Source organism: Macrobrachium nipponense, chromosome 44 (genome assembly GCF_015104395.2).
Source record: "Macrobrachium nipponense isolate FS-2020 chromosome 44, ASM1510439v2, whole genome shotgun sequence".
NCBI lineage: Eukaryota > Metazoa > Arthropoda > Malacostraca > Decapoda > Palaemonidae > Macrobrachium > Macrobrachium nipponense.
Window position 1 is genome coordinate 49260788 of NC_087221.1, and position 23403 is coordinate 49284190.

At 48.3% G+C, this 23403-nt stretch overlaps 1 long non-coding RNA gene across 3 annotated transcripts in view; it reads left to right on the plus strand.

Moving 5' to 3' along the window:
- Nucleotides 1–23175, plus strand: part of LOC135204341 (uncharacterized) — a 46523-nt gene extending 23348 nt beyond the window's left edge. For all 3 annotated transcript variants that reach the window (XR_010312185.1, XR_010312186.1, XR_010312184.1), the window contains exons 2-4: nucleotides 14848–14984; nucleotides 15149–15242; nucleotides 23104–23175. This is a non-coding gene — a long non-coding RNA (uncharacterized LOC135204341). The remainder of the gene's footprint in view (nucleotides 1–14847; nucleotides 14985–15148; nucleotides 15243–23103) is intronic.
- The last annotated feature ends 228 nt before the right edge of the window (nucleotides 23176–23403 follow it).

A 23403-nucleotide genomic window follows, 5' to 3' on the forward strand; every position in this document is an offset into this window, starting at 1 on the left:
ACTTACCTGTCAGATATATACATAGCTAAGACTCCGTCGTCCCCGACAGAAATTCAAATTTCGCGCCACTCGCTACAGGTAGGTCAGGTGATCTACCGGCCTGCCCTGGGTGGCAGGACTAGGAACCATCCCCGTTTTCTATCATATTTTCTCTGTCGCCGGTGGTATCAACATTGTTGTTATTACCTCCTGACTTAGATTCTTTTTTCAACATTTGATCAACGTTTTTCGGCTTTTTGGGTTTTTTGGGACGTATTTGGATCGTGTTTTGGCATTCGCTACTGTGGACTGTTTTTGGAATAACTCTTTTGGAATTTTCTCAGTATGTCTGATTCTAATGTGAGTGTGAGAATGTGTGTGAATGTAGGCTGCAGGGTGAGGATACCGAAAGCTTCGGTTGATCCACACTGTATGCCGTAAATGTAGGGGGGTTCAGTGTTCTGCTTTTAACACTTGTAAGGAATGCGAGGGTTTGAATGCAGAAGAATGGAAGACTTTGACTTCTTATTTGAAGAAGTTAGAGAGGGATAGAGTTAGACGACTGAAAGGTGGGAATTCAAGGCCTATTGAGCCTTTCACGGATAATTCTAACCCTACTACTGTAGATTCTCCCTATAAATCTCATTCTCAGAGTGTCTTTTCGGATTCGGCATCGGAAATCGCCAATCTGAAAGCGACTATTCGAGACATGAAAACCAAGATGGCTGACTCGAAAGGGTAAGGCTAGTGATAGTGAACATTTTAGTGAAGTGAGTCCTATCAGTTGTTGGGAGGGGGCGTTTGATCGTCCCTGCGGCGCTCCCAGGCCTAGAACCTCTTCCAAGCTCACATGCCCAGAGGAGAAGGAAAGTCGAAAGCCTTAAGGAGGTCGTGGGAATCCCCAACGGTCAGACGTCCCTTCAGCTAGCTCTGCTTCATGGCAGCAAGCTCAAGGGCGCTATAGAAAAGCGTCTTCCGCGAGTGTTTCGTCCTCGTCCTCTCCCTCTCCCACTAAACGAGGTGGAAGGAGTCGAACTTATCGAGACCGCTGAAGCGTCATATGAAGCAAGACATTGATTCAGCCCAGAGCGCTTCTCGGATGACGCCCCGTCTGCTATTAAGAAGGCGAAGGTGGCGTCAGCGTCACCTGACGCTTATGAGGAAGTACCACATCATGCTTCTTCCCCGAGTGATGACGAGAGGCGTCATGCACTAGACGTAGGAGAAGCCTCAAGAAAGATAATTATGGTGGTTCAGGAACAACTGTCATCTCTTGTGGGAGTTTTAGCGCCCCGTCGGAAGGACGTGACGCTTCCAATTAAGAAGTCTCGTCCTCTCGCACCTGCTCGAAGAACGGGGGCTGACAAGAGTGTCGTAAGACAAGAAGATCAAAAGACGTCTTTTAGAAGTGAAGCGTCATTTCAAGCGGATGTTAGACGTGACGCTCCGTCCAAGATTGTGACGCCGAGTAGGAAGCCCTTACCCTAGAAGCGAAGCGTCTTCCAGACGCGAAGCGTCATCAAGACGTCAACAAGAGACGTCATACATGACGCTCGGAGAGCGGGAAGCGTCATACAAGACGTCTTCTAAGCGCAAGAGAAGCCGCAGGTTGTGACGCCTTCCAGTCGATCAAAACGGGAAAAAGGAAAGACTTTCATTCCCTTAGCCCCTCTCCGATCAGGAGTTGTCTCCTCCAGAAGAGGAAAGTTCTGAAAGGAGAACAGAAACTCAGAATTATCACGAGTTGGAGCAAAACTCGGATGATGACGATCATGGAAGAGAGGGCTTGTCCAACTATAAGGTGTTGACTACCCTGCTTCTGGAGGAATACGGAGACGAGTTGACTCCGGCTGCTCCTCCTTCTCCGCGCTCGCTCTTTCGAGTGCGAAGGCGAAGAAGCCTTCGTCTTTTCTGAAGATGAAGCCCACCATCTCGATGAAGCGGGCTTTACACGCCTTAGACTCCTGGATGAAGTCGAAGAAAGACTTAGTCGGACAGTATTTTGCATGCCTCCAGCAAGATTAGCTGGGAAAAGAGGCATATGGTACAAGACGGGGGAGGATATGGGTATCGCTCTCCCTTCTACTACAGAGGCAGACTTTTCGACGTTTAGTTGACGCTTCAAGGCGTCCAAGTCTTAATTCTGCTCGCATTACATGGAGTATTTCAGAACTGGATCATCTCCTCAAGGGACTTTTCCATGTATTGGAAGTCTTCAACTTCTTAGATTGGTCCCTTGGGGTGATGTCCAAGAAAGCTCACGATTCGCAGGAATCGAACCTGAAGCCCTGTTATGCATTTTGTCTTTGCATCGACAAAGCAGTACAGGATGGATCTTTGAAGTCTCTTCATTATTTGGAGCAGGTCTGTTTGAAGAAAAGGACAGTGTATGGCGCCTTCTTAACAAAGGCAGTCTCGCATGCTCAGAGGGCAGCTCTACTATATGCACCTCTGTCGGACTATTTTGTTCCCTTCTAAGTTAGTGAAGGACGTAGCTCACTCTTTAACTGAGAAGGCGACACAGGATCTTCTGACGCAGTCAGCTAGGAAGAAGAAACCTGCTTAGTTTCGGACAAGAAAGAACCGAGCACTTCTATGCAGCCCTTTCGAGGTGGTCGATCTCCAGACCTCCCGCAAGAAGGAAGGCTCCAGAGAGAAAGAGGTAGGCCCGCCTTTCGTCCCTTTAAAAAGGGAAAATGAAACATTTCTCCTCCAAGCACCAGTAGGTGCCAGGCTCCTGGGATTCGTGGAGGCCTGGACACTGATAGACGCAGACGCGTCTTCACTAAATACATAAGGAAGGGATATCGTATCCCTTTCCTGAATACTCCGCCCCTAACGTCAATACCAAGGGAACTATCAGCCAAGTACAAGGATCCTGTGCTGAGGGATACTCTTCGATCGATGGTGGAACAAATGTGGGACAAGAGTGCAGTAGAACTAGTACTGGATCAAAACTCCCGGGTTTTACAATCGCCTTTTTCTAGTGGCGAAAGCCTCGGGAGGCTGGAGACCAGTACTAGACGTCAGCGCTCTGAACAAATTTGTTCAGAAGGAGAAGTTCTCCATGGAGACTTCTGCTTCAGTCCTAGCGTCATTACGCAGGAGGATTGGATGGTGTCTCTAGATCTCCAAGACGCCTACTTTCACGTCCCGATCCACCCATTCGTCGAAGAAGTACCTCCGTTTCATGACGGGGGGAAGGATCTTTCAGTTCAGAGCCTTGTGTTTCGGCCTGTCCACAGCTCCTCAGGTGTCTTCACAAGCCTGATGAGGAATGTGGCGAGATTTCTTCATCTCAAAGGAGTGAATGTCTCTATGTACCTAGACGACTGGCTCATCGGGCAGATCGGAGAGACAGTGCTTGGAGGACCTAAAGTTAACTCTGGATTTGACCAAGGCGTTGGGATTGCTTGTGAACCTCGAGAAGTCTCAACTGACCCCCAGACAAGACCTAGTCTATCTGGGGATTCGGATGGATTATTCTCGGGGTTTTTTCGAGTTTTCCTTCGCAAGAGAGAACCGCAAAAGGTTTGAGGATAATCTCTCTCTTCTTAGAGAAACAACAAAACGTCAGCGAGGGAATGGTTGAGCCTTCTGGGACGCTTTCCTCGCTGGAACAGTTCTTCCCACTAGGAAGACTTCATATCCGTCCACTTCAATTCTTCCTCAAGAAGTCTTGGAGCTGGAAAACCGGGCAACTGTCGACGTTTTTGCCCATTCCAGTGGAGATAAAGGCACACCTACAGTGGTGGTTGCTACCTCTGCAAGAGAACAAAGGGATCTCTCTAAGAACTCAGAACCCAGACCTAGTGTTGTTCTCCGACGCGTCGGAGACGGGTTGGGGAGCGACATTAGGCTCAGAGGAAGTGTCAGGCACCTGGGAACCAGCACAGGTGTCCTGGCACATAAACTGCAAAGAGCTCTTCGCCGTACACCCCTGCCATTGAAGAGCCTAGAACCTCTGGTGAGAGACAAGGTAGTGCAAGTAAACGTGGACAACACCACGCCACTTGCCTACATTCGGAACAGGGAGGAACTCACATCCTCGTTCCTTTACGAACTCACGAGGGATCTATTACTTTGGACGTCTCACAGGAACATCTCCCTGCTGACAAGGTTCGTACAGGGAGTAAGGAATGTGAGGGCGGACAGGCTCAGCAGGAGGAACCAGGTCTTCACAGAATGGACTCTGCACGAGGAAGTGTGTCTCGATCTCTGGTCTCTGTGGGGAACTCCCTCATGTGGATCTCTTCGCAACATACATTTCAAAAAGGCTCCAGTGTTTGCTCGGTCGTGGAAGATCCAAGAGCAATTATGGTAGACGCCTTCCTGCTAAACTGGTCTCGAGTGGACGTTTACGCTTTTCCCCCCATTCATTCAAAATCCTGGGGTTAGTAATGAAAAAGTTTGTGGCGTCAAAAGAGACGAGGTCGACATTAATAGCCCCTTTGGCCGGCCCAGGAATGGTTCACGGAGGTGGTAGAGTGGATCGTAGACTTTCCAAGATCCCTACCAGGAAGGACGGATCTTCTCAAACAACCACACTTCAAGAGGTACCATCAAAACCTCCCCGCTCTCGCTCTGACTGCCTTTCGACTATCGAAAGACTTGTCAGAGCGAGAGGCTTTTCTCGCGAAGTGGCAAGCGCGATCGCGAGAGCTCGCCAGAACCTCACTACGAAAGTATACCAGTCGAAGTGGGAGGTCTTTAGAAGGTGGTGTAGAGCAAGAAGTTGTCCTCCTCCTCCTACTCATATAGCGGAAATGCTGATTTCTTGCTATTCCTGAGAGTAAAATCTCATCTAGCCGTATCCACGATAAAGGGATACAGAAGTATGCTCTCGGCTGTATTCAGGAACAGAGGGTTAGATCTGGCAAATAACAAAAGATCTCCACGATCTCATAAGATCTTTTGAGACTTCAAAGTCTAAGGAACCAGTACCTCCGAACTGGAACTTATACGTAGTCCTCAAATATCTGTCTTCGGATAGATTCGAGCCTCGCCATCTGGCATCATTTAGGGACATAACTATAAAATGCCTATTCCTTTTATCATTAGCGACAGCAAAAAGGATTAGTGAGTTACAAGCTCTGCAGGATAAAGTAGGATTCAAGGGAGACTCGGCTATTTGCTCGTTTAAGACCTTGTTTTTAGCGAAAAACGAGAATCCCACGAATCCCTGGCCTAGGTCATTCGAAGTCAAAGGAATGTCGAGTCTCGTAGGCAGAGAAGCAGAGAGGTCTCTATGCCCTGTTAGAGCTCTGAAGTTCTATCTTCAGAGGAAGCGTCAGTTGGGAGGCTCTAGACAAGGTCTTTGGTGCGCGGTAAAAGACCCCCCCACAAGACTAATGTCCAAGAATGCTCTAGCGTTCTTTGTAAGAAACGTCATTTACGGACGCTCATAAGGTCTGTCCTGACGAACATTGCAACTACTGAGAGTAAAAGCTCATGAAGTAAGAGCGGTTGCGACGTCTCTCAGCGTTTTATAAGAAACATGTCGCTTAAAAACATTATAAATACGAACATATTGGAGATGCAACTCAGTGTTTGCATCTCATTACTTGAAAGACGTGCGTGTGACGTATGAGAAGTGCTTTTATCTAGGTCCTATCGTATCGCAGATACGGTTGTTCTGGGTACGGGAGCTGACACCAATCCTTAAATGTATATACTTTTCTTCTTTTTGGATATGATCGAATCTCTTCGACAATGGAGGATTCAGGCTCGCACGGGCGGCCGTCTATGTTGTTCATAAGAGAATTCTCGTCATATTCCAATTAGTTGAGTATAATTTTTTTTTTTTTTGAAAAATTATGTATGTGTGCGTAGTGGTTTTTGAGTTACGGTTTGTTGTGACGAGTTCGGGATAACTCGTAACAATCCTTACGTCTAACACATGGTTAGGATCAGGTGGTCGGGATTGGTTGTGTGCTCCTTCATAAGGTGTATTGTCATATAAGTGGATCAGCACCCATTGACAAAGTCCTTTTAGGCTCTGCTGAGTAAGTGGGGTAAGACCCCATCGGCAGACCCACAAGAAACTCTTGGCCATAGATCACATATCTCGCTAAAAGTTTCTTGAGGTGATGCAGACTACTGGGCAAACACCCAACCAAGTCTACCACCTATCAGGTAGAACCAAGGTTTTATTTATACCTACAACATATGTTGTTTACCTGTCTATTCCATATAGTAGCTGTCTCTTACCCTCCACCGAAGGGTGCCAATCAGCTATGTATATATCTGACAGGTAAGTTGATTGTATGAAAATGATATTGTTATGTTACAATAAAGTTTCATACATACTTACCTGGCAGATATATACAATTAAACGCCCACCCAGCCTCCCCGCAGGAGGACAGGTGGAAAAGAGAGAAAATATGATAGAAAACGGGGATGGTTCCTAGTCCTGCCACCCAGGGCAGGCCGGTAGATCACCTGACCTACCTGTAGCGAGTGGCAGCGAAATTTGAATTTCTGTCGGGGACGACGGAGTCTTAGCTATGTATATATCTGCCAGGTAAGTATGTATGAAACTTTATTGTAACATAACAATATCATTTTTCCTAACTATACAAACCTGAGGTCCTTTACATATAGTCCCACCTCATGCCACCCCTCACTCTGCAACTTTTTGCATGGGCCTAAAGCAAAAGTGATTCTTCACCTCTCGGGCGCGCGCACGATCGGACAAGCAGTTAACTACCGTTCTCCCCTTGTTCGAAGCTTACGACCGTCCCAGCTGCCGCTAGTTACCTTCCTATTGTTAAAGGACCTCAGGTTTGTATAGTTAGGAAAAAATGCAATTTTCGACAAATTGTCATTTTGGATCAATTTCCGCTCTTACCCGGGCGGGAATTAACTCCTTACGATTTATTTATGTGAAAGTGAAAATCGCAAGTGCAGTATTCTGTTTCATTTTCATATATATTTTATGATAGCATCATATTATTATGGATCAAGTTTCCGCTCTTACCCGGGAATTGATCTTTCCCCCTTTAAGTTCTATGAAGTGAATCGCAAGTGCAGTATTCTGTTTCATTTTCATATTACTTTTCACTGCTGTGGGGGGGTAGGGGAAGCGAAGGTCTGCCAGGAAGTCGTCGGAAAGCTCTCCCGCGACTCCCTTGGTATCCGATTCTTCGTCTTCCTTCCTGCCCCCCGCTCAGCTTCTTCGTTGTATTTTGTATTTGGGGTCTTCCTTGCGTTCGGGGTGGGGCATGTCCCCCCCCCCGTGCGTGAGGGAACCCCTCTTACTAATCTGTCTGTGCTACCGCAGGTGCTACATCCGTGGAGACGACCTTGGACAGGTATGGACCACTGCGGACTGCAGGGCGTGCCTAGCATCCACGATCTGCTGCAGCGTCTAGCGAGGTCTGGGTCGGTGACCTTGGAGCGGTCTCCACTACAACCTCCACGGCCGCTTATGCTGCTTCCGCTGGTCTACACTCCCCATGTGGTGTCGGTATGCCGCCGCCGCCTTGTTTTGTTTTCTTCGTGTTGCCTGCCCCAAACTTCTTGCTGTTCCAGCAGCTCGCCCCCTGGACTCCGGCCCCGCCAGTACCCAGGTTCCCGCTGGCTGCCGATAATTCTACCAGGCAAGGCTGGGGCCTGCCGTTAACCGTGGGCTGAATGTGGTTCCCGCTATTGGGCCCTTGGCTGTTCCCTTCTGTGTTTACCGCTGCCGCTGTTCCTGCCGCTCCTGAGCTGGGTTTGCTGTTCGTCGCTCCTGGTTCCTGCGCCTGTCCATGCTGGTCCTGCCATGGTGTGTCTTCCCCAGTCCCAGGTCCTTCCGGACAGGTGCAGTCGGGCCGTGTTGCTTCGGCAATAGGCCCGACTCCGGCCTGGATGGAGGACCTGACGACTGTCCTGCTGAGCTGACGAAGAAGAGGAAGGTGTCATCTTCGTCTTCGTCTGCTGCTGCCTCTTCCCCTTCGACTTCTAAGGCCCATAAGCCGAAGAAGAAGAAGAAGGCTGCCTCCCCCCCCTAAGAAGTCTCCTTCGGGAACTTCTAAGGGCCCGTCCCACCTCGGTGGGACGGTGGGGTCCTTCTGCTGGTCTCCTGCTCCTTCGGGAGCGGGGCCCGTCTCCCCTTCCGTAAGGAAGAGATAGACAGGGACCAGAGGAGTATCGGTTAGCACTGGTACTTCCTCGCTGGTGCTAGCGGCGATGCCGCTACGCCAGGTTCCGGCTCGGTCTCTCGTTCGCGAGAGATCCCGAGTGTACGCTCTCCCTCGGGAGACGTGCAGCCAAAGTTTCGGCGCTAGAGTTTGCTCGGCGCCAAGACCGCGGCACTGAGCAGAAGGCTGGCGAGAACCGCTCAGGTGACTCTCGCCAGGCCAGCGTCCGCTCTCGCAGCGACCAGCTGGTAAACCGGGGTTTTCCCCCTAAGAAGACTCCTTCGGGAACTTCGAAGGGCTCGTCTCGACTCCGGTTTGTGACGGGGGGGTTGTTCTTCTGCTGGTCCCTCCACTGTTCCTTCGGGGAAATACGGGGCCCCGTCTCCTCTTCTGGAGAAGAATAAGACAGGGACCGGAAACCAAAGGAAGGGTGTGCTGGGCTTACCCTGTGTTGTTTTACACCCTCCGGGGCCTGGTCTTGGCAAGCTCTGCTGCTAAGCCAGGTACCTGCTCAGTTTCTCGTCCGCGAGAAGTTCTGAGTGTACGGTCTCCTTCGGGTGACCGTGCAGCCAAAGTTAGACGCCTGAGTTCGCTCAGCGTCATGACCGAGGCACGGAGCAGAGACTGTGAGAGCCGCTAGGTGACTCTCGCCAGGCCAGCGGCCGACCGCGTCTCGTAGCGACCAGCCGGTACCTCGGGTGGACGTGACGGTCTCTGACCGGCCACGGGTTGAGGCTGGGAAGAGGTCCCCCAGGTCCCCTCGACCGACGGTACCAGCTCGGCTGGTACCAGCTGTTTGACGTGCCGCGAGGACGCTCACCGGCGGGTCTCACCGCGAAAGTGAGCTCTGCAGGTCACCTGACCGCCGCTCCCACAGGGACCGGGCGGGGGGATACGGTAACCAGCAGCAGCTCGTCTTGACGCACTGGGACCGGGGTCGACGTGCTCAGTCGAGCCGCTCGCCACAGGTGAGCGGCACGGCCAGGCCTGCAGATCGATCCCCACCGCGGGTTGGTGATCGGCTGCAGCCCCCCCCACGTACGCTGGTCCCTGCCAGCGAGGCGGGGGGGGGGGGTGGGGAGCGTCAGGTTCTGTCTCTTCCACTACCTTGAACTTCCTCGGGCTACAACGGGAAGAGTGAGGTAGCTAGGAGTGATCGTGAGAGGTTCGCCACTCACGATTCGTCACGACGCCGCACGTGCCACGTATGGTCTTAGGACCAGCCAGGACGTACGCGCAAGTGATTGGAGGCGACCGTCAGGGGGGGGGAGGGGGTGGTGGTAGCGTCAGTTCTGTCTCTCCAATACCTTCAACTTCCTCGGCATACGCCGGGAAGAGCGAGGTATATAGGAGTGATCGGTGAGAGATGCGCCGCTCACGATCCCGTCACGACGCCGCACGTGCCAGGTATGGTTCTTAGGACCAGCCAGGACGTACGCGCAAGTGATGGAGGCAACCGTCAGGGATCTGTTGCTGGCGTCCTTCTTCTGAAGGAGGAGGGCTTGGGAGCTGCTCTTGTTGGAGGGACTGGACGTTCCTACTCCTCAAGACGCTGTAACTTCCGAGATTCAGAGTAACTTTGCCCAGGTATTGCACTGATTCGTCAGCACAACGACCTGGGGGAAGGGATAGCCGCTCCCACCAGCAGAGCCCATGTCTCTGCTCGAGTCGTTTTGGGGGGCCCAGCCCGGAGGGACCCAAACCGACGGTGGGTTTGCCCACGATCGGAGCTTTGCCGATTCTGTCTTGAACCAGTCTCTCTCGTCTCCGGACAAGAAGGCTCTCTCAGTTCTGGCCTGTCGATCAAGCTACTTCCACCTCCTCTACTGCGACAGCGGCGTTTCTATGTGTCTTCGGACACCGTATTTAAATACTCCTTCGGTCCTCCTGAGAGGTTTCGACCTCGACGAGGACTGGAATGAGTCGGAGGACGGTATCGGCTCTCTCCTGTCAGGTGTCGATCAGCCCCACCAGCGACGTTCACCCAGTGGCGGCAGACCCTACCTACAGTGAGAGTTCGTAACCTCCTCGGGGACAAAACGTTTCTCCTGACGATACGTTTTCCAGACTCTGAGAGGCCATCGCCGCAAGGCGATGGCTGCTCCTACTCTTCTCCAACTGCTAGTTCCACTGGGAAGGCGAGCGAGTATCCAATTCCTCCCCCATTCCCTCTCTCCTTACGGCTACGAGGAAAGGGGAGGATCCTACAGGGATGTCTCTGTAGGATCCCACGTTGGGGACTGCGCATCGGGGGGACCTTCGGGTCCTACCTGACGTAAGCCCGGTCGTTGAGGAGGGATCCTGCCCCATTCTCGATTTCTACGGGAATCGAGAGGACACAGCCGATGTCGTTTGACGAATTCGGTGGGGTTTCGCAGACTGCTTAGAATTCTACGGAATTTCTAGCGCATTCAGAGTGTTCGAGTTTTTTACGATCTCCAAACACTTAGGCGAGACCACGGTCCAGAGTGAGCGAGACGAGAATCCCCGATATGTTACACGATAATCGGGAACCTCGCCTATGCTCGAATTCCTGGAATTTCTAGCATTAGGAAGAAGACTGCTGCTGGAAGAAGACTATCTCACAGTAGGCGACCAACCTGGAATAGAGAAGAACGGACGGGAATATCCAGTTTGGCTTGAACTATCGTCTTAGTATTCTGTTCACCATTGAAGCTTTCCTTCGAGGAAGACTTCTTCACTCTCTTTGATAGAGATCGAAGGTGGTCGATCTCCAAATCCTTATTTTGTTTTCTTGAAGGAAAGAATTTAGGATGGAGATCGTTGTTCAGAATCCTACAAATTTACTACCGTATTTAAACCTCGCGACATGATTCTGCCAAGCAGTTTTAATTGTCCGAGGGGTAGGCGCATATCCTAGTTACTCTACGGATTGCGACTTAGACGAGTATTCTAATTGAACTACAACTCGGGGTTGCCTGCAACCTCCCAGGAGTTTCCAGTTTCAATGTTATATACTTATGGTGTTTGTCACAACAACACCCATTTAAGCTTTTATATTTACCGAAATTCGTTTCGCATAAATATAATTGCTCGAGCATATCTTTTTATGCTCGATGGTTCTAGCCGAACGCATTCCTTCGTGGAAAGGATTACTTGGCAACTCAGGATGACGAGTCAGCGATAGCTACTGCGTATCGAATTGCCCGAGGCATTTCAGTACCAGCTGCCGCTTCGAGATGGACGGTTGGCTGTCTCTTTCTCACCTGCTTTGATTGAATACCAACCGTATCTCTGCCCAACAATCACAGACTTAAGTCTCTGATTAACGGGGATTCTCGCATACATGAATGACCATCTACTGCTGTGACGCTAGTATTCATCGTCTTCGGTATTGCGAGAAATTTTAAACAGAGATATCTATTCGACTCTCATCTTTCTGTTTACCGCACGGTAACAGAATTCTGTAATAGTCTCTTGCTGCATCGTATCTCGATAATGCGAATGATTTTGCGAATCTGAGTTTGTCCTCAAAATATCTTGTATTCGGAGGTGTGCAATTGTTCATTGTTCACCCCAGAATTAGCAGATGTATTGAAAGACATCGCCTACTCCCACACTGCCAGCTCTACTTCCAAACGTTCAGCCCATGAGAAGCAGTTCTTCAGGCGGCTCTCCCCTGTGTTTCATTACTGAAGAACGCCCCGCTTTCATTGCACACCGGACAGCAATGAAATGGCGGTTAGCGTTTTCAGTCATTTGTAAGCACAGGTTTAGAATCTTGAGATTCCTTCTCTCGATTCAGCTGGAAGACGTAGGTTGCATTCATTGCCTACCTTCGTCTTCAACGTCACATAGTAGTGTTTCTCCTTAAGCTGAGATTCAACGTCTATGAGATTTTCTTGCCATCAGGGACCTCGGTCTTTTGAAGGCAATTGACTCGCCTTTTGAGATTATGCATTAGAGAATCATCACCGCGCCGTCCTGGCATCGTGACTAACAAATATATTATTTGTTTGGTCTCTCAGCATAACTCTTTGTTAAGGCGAAGGTCACGTGACTTACCCGGATGCTTGGACAACTTGCGATTCCAAAACAGTCAGTCGGCAGCTGTCAGAGCGCCCGACCGTCAGTTACGAACTATGCTGTGGACTTAGTTCGGGGTGTTCCAGAGCAATCATTACTTCGTCTTAATAGCTTGTCAGTATGAGTACTGTACATAACAAAGTCGAGAAGAGGGATAGGTCATACGACTATTCCCTTCTTTTCGTCTTAGGTAACTGCAGACTTCTCTTGAGAAGCAAGCACAAAGGGATGGGGATTTGTGACGCTCGATTTCGTACCGATCTTCGTAGCGAAGACTCAGAACCCTTCGGTAACTGACGATTGGTTCGAGTCCTTCACAATACCCTCCCTAATGGACTTCACCGCCTCCGATACGAAGGCTATGCTGCTTTGTCCTGTGAAGGTGCGCGGAGCTGTCTGAAGAAAACTCGACACCCAGGATGAGTTGTGGACGCCTCTTCATCATTCTCTCGCGTTCCGCAAGAACTTCTCCATGGCGCGGGTAGTGAAGGCAGGGGCCTGGTCCAACCGGACCGCATGCACCTCCTTCTACCTTCGGGATATTGCCCACAGTTCCTTGGATCTTTTTCCTTGGGACCGTGGTGGTTGCTCAACACGTTGTGTAGTTAACCCAAACCCTCGCAGGCTGAACAGCATCGAGTCCTGGTGTGACCGTAAGAATGGATGAGTGAATGAGTGTGTGACTGGCTCTTCTTCCCATCTTTTTCTTTCCCTCTACCCTGGGGTGGTTAGAGGGACACGGTCGTCACCCTGCTGGTAAGGACGAGATGCAGGTGAGCTACTCAACTAGAGCACCATCCTATCCCTTTCAGTAGGGATAGGAGTAAATATCCACCATTCCTCCAACAAGGGGGAGGAAGTGGATGCCAACTTGAGACAAACCCATCATTTTATGATTGTCTCTTGCAAACAGGAACAAGTTCTTGCTTGCTGGTACGAAGAGATACGCTTGCCTCTCTCTTAGTACTTGGCCCAGAGGTCTGACCATTGATCCTGCGGTGCACACCCCGATCAATCGGACTGAGGTTTGGATCCCTCCCTTGCTCTTACGACCAGGGAGGCACTCAGGGTTGGACGAACACCAGTCTGTTCACCAAAAAGACTCAGATTCCTCCACCAAGAAGTGAGTCTTCCTATAGTTAAAGGACCGAGGGTTTGTATTACGTATCGGAACAAATGACAATTTGTCGAAAATTGCATTTTCCTTACTATACAAACCTGAGGTCCTTTACATATAGTACCACCTCATGCCACCCCTCACTCTGCAAAACTTTTTGCATGGGCCTAAAGCAAAAGTGATTCTTCACCTCTCGGGCGCGCGGGCGTGCGCGCACGATCGGACAAGCAGTTAAACTACTGTTCTCCCCTTGTTCGAAGCTTACAACCGTCCCAGCTGCCGCTAGTTACCTTCCTATTGTTAAAGGACCTCAGGTTTGTATAGTTAGGAAAAATGCAATTTTCGACAAATTGTCATTTTAAGTAATATTTATTCGGACGACTAGTACTAAAGGTAATACTTCAGAAGCACTACGCACTGGATATTAAAATAAATAATCACCTACATGGAAAGAGCATGTGAAAAGCAATATAAGAAGTATAGTCATTATATGAGGGATTGAACGTGGTGGAATTAAATGAGCTTGATAAGTTTTTACCTTGAATTTGTCCTAAGTCGGGAGAGGTGTTTCCTCTATGGTAATGTTTACTTTTAATGAGCCCTCTAACTTACTCTCTTACGCATACAAAAGCAGTTCCAGTTACTCAATTATTGGCTGAGAGGTGTGACATCGTTATGACTTCATGGGTTTCATAACCAATTACGAACAACTTTAGTCAAAAAAAAACTAAGTTTCACTAGTATTTCAGTGGAGTAATGAAGTTACCTGTCCAGTGTCCACTGGTATCCTTGTTTGACTGAATACTCGAATAATGAAGCAAAAACTGTCATTTTGTCTTCCTGTAGCTATGGCAGAGGCAGTGGCTGGTCCCTTCTTTGCATTAATTTTGACAGAGAGCTTCAATTTCCTACCGATTGTTTGCAGTGCAATGTGTGTTACGGTGAATTTTATCATTATTTGTCTAGTGGTGGTAAAGAAGTTGTGATTGAATATGCTTAAAGACACAATTTAATTCTAAAGCTATTTGTTGGATCGACTACAACAGGAATGCCTTTAGGTGTGATCCGCCCACAGTAAGTAGCCTTACTGTAAAAACCCCTGTGGGTAGCGCGCGCAGCGCAACATTACCTCTTGCCGTGCTTGCCAAGAATCTATAAATATGCGGATAAGGCGCGAAGCGCCGTTCCGCTATGGCCATACTGACAGCGCACACAAATTGATTGTCGCGGATATGTAGTCGCTCCCTACTTTGTTTGTTGTTGTTTTGGTATAGCCGCCATATTGGTTTTGGCGTTCTTCCGCCGATTTCGGTCGGCGGTCGAGTCGTTGTGTTTAGTACTGGCCCTTGGGGGTTAATACAGTCGTCCAAAAAAAATAAATATTACTTTAAATTCTTGTTCAGTGGGTAAAGTAAAATAACATAGGAAAACGTCAATTGCCATAGTCTAGGCCACCGCGGATTGCTTCTGTAGAAATACATGAATTGGTCATAACTAAAAAACCACCAATACTGTACTGTACATGACTGCCATCTACTGGAAAACCTGAAACATTAATTTAATTACTCTTTCATTGTTTAGAGGTGTTGATGTACTAATATGAACTGGATTGGAGGAGTACGCCGCAGGGTGTTTTCTAAGGCGGAGGAAAAACGCAGGCAAGAACAGTTTTTTGCCAAACATGCTGCCGCTGCAAAGTTGCGTGGTCTTAATAACAGGTATAGTGTAATTTTATAAATTAAAATGTGTGGATGGGTGCAAGTATTATATTTTCTGGTCATATAAGCTCTAAACCAGATATGGTGTTTGTGAAAAGGAGTTAAATGGTAGAGATTGCAGTAACAGTACATATACTCAGTTGTTTTATTGTCTTTATTTTCAGCTATTCAAGAAACACTAGAAAGGATCAGGTGTTGGATGTTTTTCATCATCAAGACAAAGACCTGTAAAATTGGGAGGCTCCCATCTGAGTGTGCGTAAGTATATGACAAAACTAAAATGTCACTAAGGCCACTGACTTTGTGTGGGATATATTTTATCATTTAAACTGTTAATTATCTCTACAATACAGGCAGTCACCAGGTTATGGCAGGGGTTCTGTTCCCAGCAGGGTTCTATTAGCCAAAAATCACCCTAACTAGATCCACTTACAGCACTTGACATATTGTGGTTATCAGCACCATGAGGCCAGCGCCGTAAGTCCGACAACGTAACCCGAACGTGACATAACCTGGGGAATGCCTATATATATGTGTAACTAAAACAAATCCTTAGTCATTCCATAATGTGATCTCAGTGAGCCATATTATTTCTGGAAAGAGCTGCAATACAATTTATATAAAGTTGTAATTTGTCATTATAAAAATGTGGCAAAGAGAAAAAGTTTACATGTCGAAATCTTGTCTGGTAATTTAGTTTTGTACATGCAACTTCCCCGGCAGATATATACTTAGCTATAGTCTCTGACGTCCCGACAGAATTCAAAACTCGCGGCACACGCGACAGGTAGGTCAGGTGACCAGCCCACTCCCGCCGCTGGGTGGCGGGAATAGGAACCATTCCGTTTTCTAACCAGAATTTTCTGTCGCCGGTAGCAACAACATCGTTGTTGGTACCTCCTGCATTGGAATTCTTTTCTCGTTGGCCGAGGATTATCTATCTGTCTTTTGGTGATGTACTTTGATCTTTGGTTTTGGCATACGCTTATCGTGGACTGTTTTTTGGATTTGGAATGGATTCTCTTTAAAATGTCTGACGTGGCACCTGTATTTAGGGTGTGTGCGAAAGAGGTATGTAAGGTGAGGCTACCGAAAGCTTCGGTGGATCCTCACACAGTTTGTAAAAAATGTAGGGGGAATGATTGTTCTGAGACTAACACCTGTCTGGAATGTGAGAGCTTAACGGAAGTGGAATGGAAGACCTTGGCTTCTTATGTAAGGAAACTTGAGAAAGATAGGGTTAGGAGGGCTTCCATCAGAAGCTCAAGTAGATCCTGCTCTAATGAACAGGAAGTAGCTCCTAACTTTCATAGTATTTCTCCTGCTCATAGTTTGGCTTCAGCCCCTTCCCCCAGTAGCGAACCTGTAGATGCGTCTACGGAAATGGCTGCAATGAGAGCCTCAATAATCAGCTTGAAAACGCAACTGCAAGCGATGAAGGAGACAGGTAAGCGCAGTGATGTGTGCAGTGATTTGTGCAGTGTCCCCAGTGAAGTGGAGGGGGCGTCTGACCGACTCCGCATTTGCTCCTAGCCTAGACTTCTTTCAGACTCCCATGACCAAGGGAGGAGAATGTCGAAAGCCGCAAGGGGGAATGTAGAGTATTCCCAACGGTCAGGCGTCCTTCGGCAGATCCTGTAGCCGCTTCCCAGGCTGCCAAGGATAGCTACTGCAAAAGCGTCCTGAGGAAGTGCTTTTCGGACTCAGACTCTTCGTCTCCCAGAAGGGGATGGAGTTCTTCCGCTAAATCGCGTCCTCTTAAGAGATCCTGGAAGACGCCAAATAGCGAAGCGTTACGTTCCAGTCCGGAGCCTTTTCCGGATTATTCGCCTGCTCGTAAGAATAGAGCCTGAGAACTCCTTGACTCGTCTCCGGAAGACTTATCACACAAGACAAAGGAAGTCTTGGTAGGACTCCAACAGCAGTTGTCTGCCTTAGTGGGAGTTCTTTCTGAAGGCTCTTCAGAAGAAAGACATTTCTCTTCCCATCAAGAGTTCCGTTAGGAGAGAGTCAGAGAGTAAGCCGTCCTGGCGTTAGCAGACGCTCCTCGCCTGAAAGGTTTTCGTCCCCAGCGAGACCTTCTTCAGTCATATATGACAAAAATCGGAAACGCCCTACGAGCAAGAGTTCTCCCAGGAGTTTGACTAGAGAAGAGTTTGCCTCCCATGGCAAGCATCAGGAGCCTGATTCGCGAATTTCTCGTGAGAGAATTCGTTCGACTAAGAGCTCCGGGAGAGAAGAGAGTCCCTCTCTATTTAGAGCTCCGCTAGAAGAAAGGATCGCTCTTTCGTCCTCGAGACATTTTCCGAAGGACGCAAGAGTTTCGCCGAATAGGCCCCGAAGATTGGACAAGTTTTCTTCTCCTCCTAGGAGGAGTAGGAGAGATTCTAGCTCCTCTCCGGAAAGACGCAAAGGAAAAAGGAGTTATTCTCCTGCTAGACGCAGTCAACGGACGCAAACGTCTCCCCTCATGGACGACGGGAACAAAGGGGTTCTCCTTTCTCCTCGCAGGCGCATTTCGCCTTTTAGGCGTCCTCATCAGGACGCAAATGCCTCTCCTTCTTGGACCAGGCAGCCTCACCAGGACGCAAGCGCCTCGCCTTCTTGGCCTAGGCGCTCTCACCAGGACGCAAACGCGTCTCCTTCTTGGCGCCAGGAACAGGATGTTCTACTTTCGCCTAGCAGGCGTTCTTCGCCTCACAGGCGCCTGATTCAGGACGCAAGCGCCTCTCCTAGCAGACGCAAGGAGCAGATCAGAAGTCCGAGTATAGAGAAACTCCAAGACTCGCACAGGAAGGATGATAGGAGTAAGGAAGAAAGGAAAAGACTTCCTTCAAAGGATCGGTCTCCTGTTGAGGAAAAGCCCTCTTCTCCCGCATCACTTTTGGAAGAAGTATCGGATGAAGAGATAGCCAAAGATGCAGGAGTTTCAGACTATAAGAGACTTGCTTCTCTGTTGCTGCAGGTGTTTGGAGACTCACTACGCCAGTCGGATCCCCCTTCGCCAGGATCGTTATTATCCAGTACGAAAATGTCGAAGGCCTCCTCATTCGTTAAGATGACCCCTACTCTTTCTATGAGAAAGTCTCTGAAGAGTCTCGAGAACTGGCTCAGGGCTAAGAAGAAGCGGGTAAGACAGTATTTTCTTGGTCCTTCCCTCCTCTAAAGTTGACAGGGAAACCCAGGGATGTGGTATGATACCAAGGAGCCAATGGGCCTGGGTCTCCCTTCGTCTCTGATGCGGATTTTTCCGCTCTTGTAGATGCGTCTAGAAGACGCTCTCTACACTCGGCAAAAGCCTCTTGGGGAATGTGTGAGGTGGATCATCTCATCAAGGGCCTCTTCAAGACTCTCGAAGTCTTTAACTTCATGGACTGGGCCTTGGGAGCTTTAGCCAAGAAGTCGCAAGAACCAGACTTCGTTCCATGGAAGAGTTGGGCAGTGTTTTAACCTGCCTAGACAAGGCGGTTATGGATGGCTCAAATGAAGTGGCATCCCTTTTTGGATCCTGTATTTTGAAGAAGAGGGCAGTGTTTAGCTCCTTCTTAACGAAATCTGTTTCTCCTCTGCAGAGATCCTCCCTTTTATACGCGCCCCTCTCTAGTCACCTGTTTCCTCAGGACATAGTGAGGGACATTTCTAAGACGCTTTTAGAAAAGGCCACACAGGACCTGCTGGCCCAGTCAGCGAAGAGGCTAAAGCCTGCTGTGCCTCTGGCGAAAAAGGAGAAAGTTCCTTCCAGCAGCCCTTTCGAGGAAGGTCTGCATCAAGAGCTTCTCTTAGAAGTAGACGACCGGAGAAGAGAGGAAGGTCTTCTCGAAGGCCGTTCGTCAAAACCCAGTGAGACGGGGGTCCTCCAGATAAAAGTGGGTGCCAGGCTTCTAGATTTTTACGAAACTTGGGCACAGAAAGGTGCCGATGCCTGGTCCCTATCCATCCTAAAGAAAGGATATTTAATCCCCTTCAGGGAAAAACCTCCCTTAACGACAACTCCAAGGGAGTTAACAGCAAATTACAAGGAATCTGTCAAGAAACAAGCCCTTCTACATCTCGTGGAGCAGATGCTTTACAAGGAAGCCATAGAGGAAGTAAGAGATCTCTCTTCCCAGGGGTTTTACAATCGCCTGTTCTTAGTTCCGAAGAGCTCAGGAGGTTGGAGGCCAGTTCTGGACGTGAGCGCCCTGAACGAGTTCGTAGCAAAGAGGAAGTTCACAATGGAGACGACAGCCTCGGTGTTAGCAGCCCTGCGTCCAGGGGACTGGATGGTATCCCTGGACCTGCAGGATGCTTATTTCCACGTACCAATACACCCGTCGTCCAGGAAATACCTAAGATTTATGGCTCAAGGAAGAGTTTTTCAATTTCGGGCCCTATGCTTCGGACTATCAACAGCCCCCCAAGTTTTCACGGGACTAATGAAAAATGTGGCTCACTGGCTTCACCTCGAAGGGATTCGGATATCCTTGTATCTAGACGACTGGCTGATACGAGCACAGTCGCGAGTCAGATGTCTGGAGGACTTAAAACTGACACTGGAGTTAACACAGTCCTTGGGACTGTTGGTAAACCTCGAGAAATCCCAGATGATTCCCCAGCAGAACATTGTTTATCTGGGGATTCGGATGGATTCTCGGGGTTTTCAGGTGTTTCCATCACAGGAAAGACAGAACCGCTGCTTGGAAAAAGTAGCAACCTTCCTAGAGAAAGAACAATGTTCCGCGAGGGAATGGATGAGTCTTCTGGGGACCCTTTTCCTCGTTGGAACAGTTCATTTCTCTAGGAAGGCTTCACCTAAGGCCGTTACAGTTCTATCTAAGAGAACGTTGGGATCAGAAATCTCAAAATCTGTCCGATTCCTTCCAGATCACGAAGGAGATAAAGGAGGACCTGCGTTGGTGGATGAATCCGTGCAGGATCAGCGAAGGAGTTTCCCTTCACGTTCCGAACCCTCGGCTAGTGTTGTACTCCGACGCCTCAGATGCGGGGTGGGGAGCCACTCTAGGGACGAGAGAAGTGTCAGGCAACTGGAGGGGAGAACAGGTGTCCCTGGCACATCAATATGAAAGAATTAGCAGCGATTCACCTGTCCCTCATACACTTCGAGGCTCAGATCGCAGGTTCGGTCCTGCAGATCAATTCGGACAACACAACAGCCCTAGCTTATATCAAGAAGCAAGGAGGGACGCACTCGTTCTCCCTTTACAGGAAAGCAAGGGAACTACTGCTTTGGGCAGAAGAGAGAAGAATCACTCTCCGGACAAGATTCATCCAAGGGGACAAAAATGTACGAGCCGACCTCTGAGCAGGAGAGACCACGTACTGCCTACAGAATGGACGTTGCATCAGGAAGTATGCAACAGACTATGGAACCTCTGGGGGAGAATCAAATATAGATCTTTTTGCCACCCATTGGAACAACAGGCTGGAAAGTTACTGCTCCCCGATCGCCGACCCAAGGGCGATTGCGGTGGACTCCCTTCTCCTCGATTGGGCTGGAATAGACGGGTATGCTTTTCCTCCGTTCAAGATATTATCGGAAGTGGTAAGGAAGTTTGCAGCAGCAGAGGGAGCCAAACTGACCCTCATAGCCCCGTTCTGGCCTTCACAAAACTGGTACACAGAGGTACTTGGGATGGATGGTAGACTTTCCGAGATCTCTCCCAAACAGGAGCGATCTTCTCAGACAACCCCACTTCGACAGGTATCACAAAAACCTACCCGCTCTCGCTCTGACTGCCTTCAGACTATCGAAGGACTTGTCAGAACGAGAGGCTTTTCTCGAGAAGCTGCGAAAGCTATCGCAAGAGCGAGAAGACCATCTACTATTCGAGTCTACCAGTCGAAGTGGGATGTGTTTCGCAGATGGTGTAGAGCTCAGAAGATATCCTCTTCCAGTACCTCTGTGACAGATATAGCGATTTCCTACTGTATTTGAAGGAGAAATGTAATTTAGTAGTCTCTACAATTAAGGGCTATAAGAGTATGCTATCTTCAGTCTTCAGGCATAGAGGCCTTAACATTGGGGAAGACAAAGATTTGCATGACCTGATAAGATCCTTCGAGACGTCAAAGAACAGAGGGATTAGAGCACCTAATTGGAACTTAGATGTGGTCCTAAAGTACTTAATGACCTCAAAATTCGAACCTCCCTGTAAGGCTACGTTCAGAGACCTGACAAGGAAGTCTTTATTCTTGGTCGCGCTGGCTTCAGCGAAAAGAGTAAGTGAGCTACAAGCCTTAGAACATAATGTTGGCTTTAGGAACGACTCGGCGTTCTGTTCCTTCAAACCAATGTTTTGGCGAAGAATGAGAACCCTTCGAAACCTTGGCCTCGAACATTCGAAGTAAAAGGACTTTCTTCGCTTGTAGGAACAGAGCTAGAAAGGGCTCTGTGCCCAGTGAGAAGCCTTAAGTTCTACATAGAAAGGAAGAACGAACTACGGGGGGGGGGGAGTAAGGAAAGTTTATGGTGCTCAGTGAGAGATCCCAGAAGGCAGATCTCTAAAACAATTGGCTCAGGCGTTCTTCATCAGCGACGTAATCAAGGAAGCCCATTTACAGTGTAAAGAAGAACAACTGGACCTCCTTAGAGTTAAAGCTCACGAGGTAAGAGCAGTCGCTACCTCTTTGGCATTCCACAAGAACTTTGTCTATACAGACTCTAGTGGAGTCGACCTTTTGGAGATGCAATTCGGTCTTTGCAGCTCATTACTTGAGAGACATTCAAGTGACGTACGACAAGTGCTTTACTCTAGGAGCGTACGTATCTGCGGATTCGTTGCTGGGACAGGGAGCTGAACCCAATCCTTTTTAGTTTATTAAGTTAGGGGTTTTTAATGGTGTTTGGTTGCATTTTTTTGTTCGATTGAAAGAGGGTGCAGGAGTTGACCCTTTCAAATCGTAGTGCTAACATGTTAGTGTGGTCAGGTGATCGGGATTGGTCGTTAGGCTCCTTGTGTTGTCTTAAATACCTAAAGCTCTATCATGTAAGAGGGTTAGCCCCCGTGGTATGATACAGGTCAAGGTTCTGCCATGTAAGTGGGTCAGCCCCATTGGTACGATCCAAGAAAAGGCTCTACCATGTAAGCGGGTAAGCCCCATTGGTTATGATCCGAAAGGGTTATCAGTCGCAGGTCTCATCCTCTCTGTAACTCTGATGGCAAGCAGACTCATAGACAGTATCAATGAAGTCTTCTTCCATATCAGGTAGGAACCAAGGTTGTTTTTTGTTAATATACCTACAACGTATGTTGTTTCCCTGTTTTATATTCAAAAATAATTAGTATGTAACTGTCTCTTGCCCTCCACCAAGGGTGTCAATCAGCTAAGTATATATCTGCCGGGGAAGTTGCATGTACAAAAATGATATTGTTAGTATACAATAAAGTTTTGTACATACTTTACCCAGGTCAGATTATGTACGAGTTAATGGCCCGCCCAGCCTCCCCTCAGGAGACAGGTGGAAGAGAAAAATTCTGGTTAGAAAACGGGAATGGTTCCTATTCCCGCCACCAGCGGCGGGAGTGGGCTGGTCACCTGACCTACCGCTGTCGCGTGTGCCGCGAGTTTTGAATTCTGTTGGGACGTCAGAGACTATAGCTAAGTATATATCTGCCGGTAAGGTTATGTACAAAACTTTATTGTATACTAACAATATCATTTTGCAGTTAATTATGTTGCCCAAATCCAAAATGGAAGCACTACATGAAGTAGAACCTGAAAAATGAGCAATGCCGTTAAAATAAATGATTCACAATTAAGTTTGAAAGTGGAATGATCCTGCTGAATTCATGTTTAGACTGAATAGATAGAACATGTACGTATTAACTAAATCATCATTATTACACATTCTCTAATTTTTATATCAAAACATATGCAAATATTGCTGGTCTGCTGGAATGGTTGCAGTTTTTGTGACATGCCGACCTCAAGCCTATAAAAACAATCCTTAGGTCTGTATCATGATCAGTTACTGCCGCAATTTGGGGTCTGCAGTGGGAGGTTGAAACCAACACTCTTAGGAAGCTTGAATTTGAAGTCAATGACCCCTGTGTGCTTGTTCCATGTGAATAGGTTTCATCTACTGAAATAATAATGATAGAATATCTTTATTTTGCAGGGAACCATGAAAGAGAAGACATAGTCTTTGCAAAGATTAGGAGTGGAGAGTCATGTAGTGTTAACAGTAAGGTATGTATGTATACCTTGCTTCCAAGGTACAATGAATATGCAATCTTCATGAAGTAATCCCCCAATTATTCGTCTCTCATTTGCACCATGCCCATTGGCAAATGTGCCATGGTATGATAAGATGCATAGAGTAAAGATTGAACAGCTGATTGGCAATATGAGACTGTTGTGTGTTGATTGGCTTACTGTGAGAAGAGGGAGGGAGAAGAAAGGGATAATGTGTCAGTTG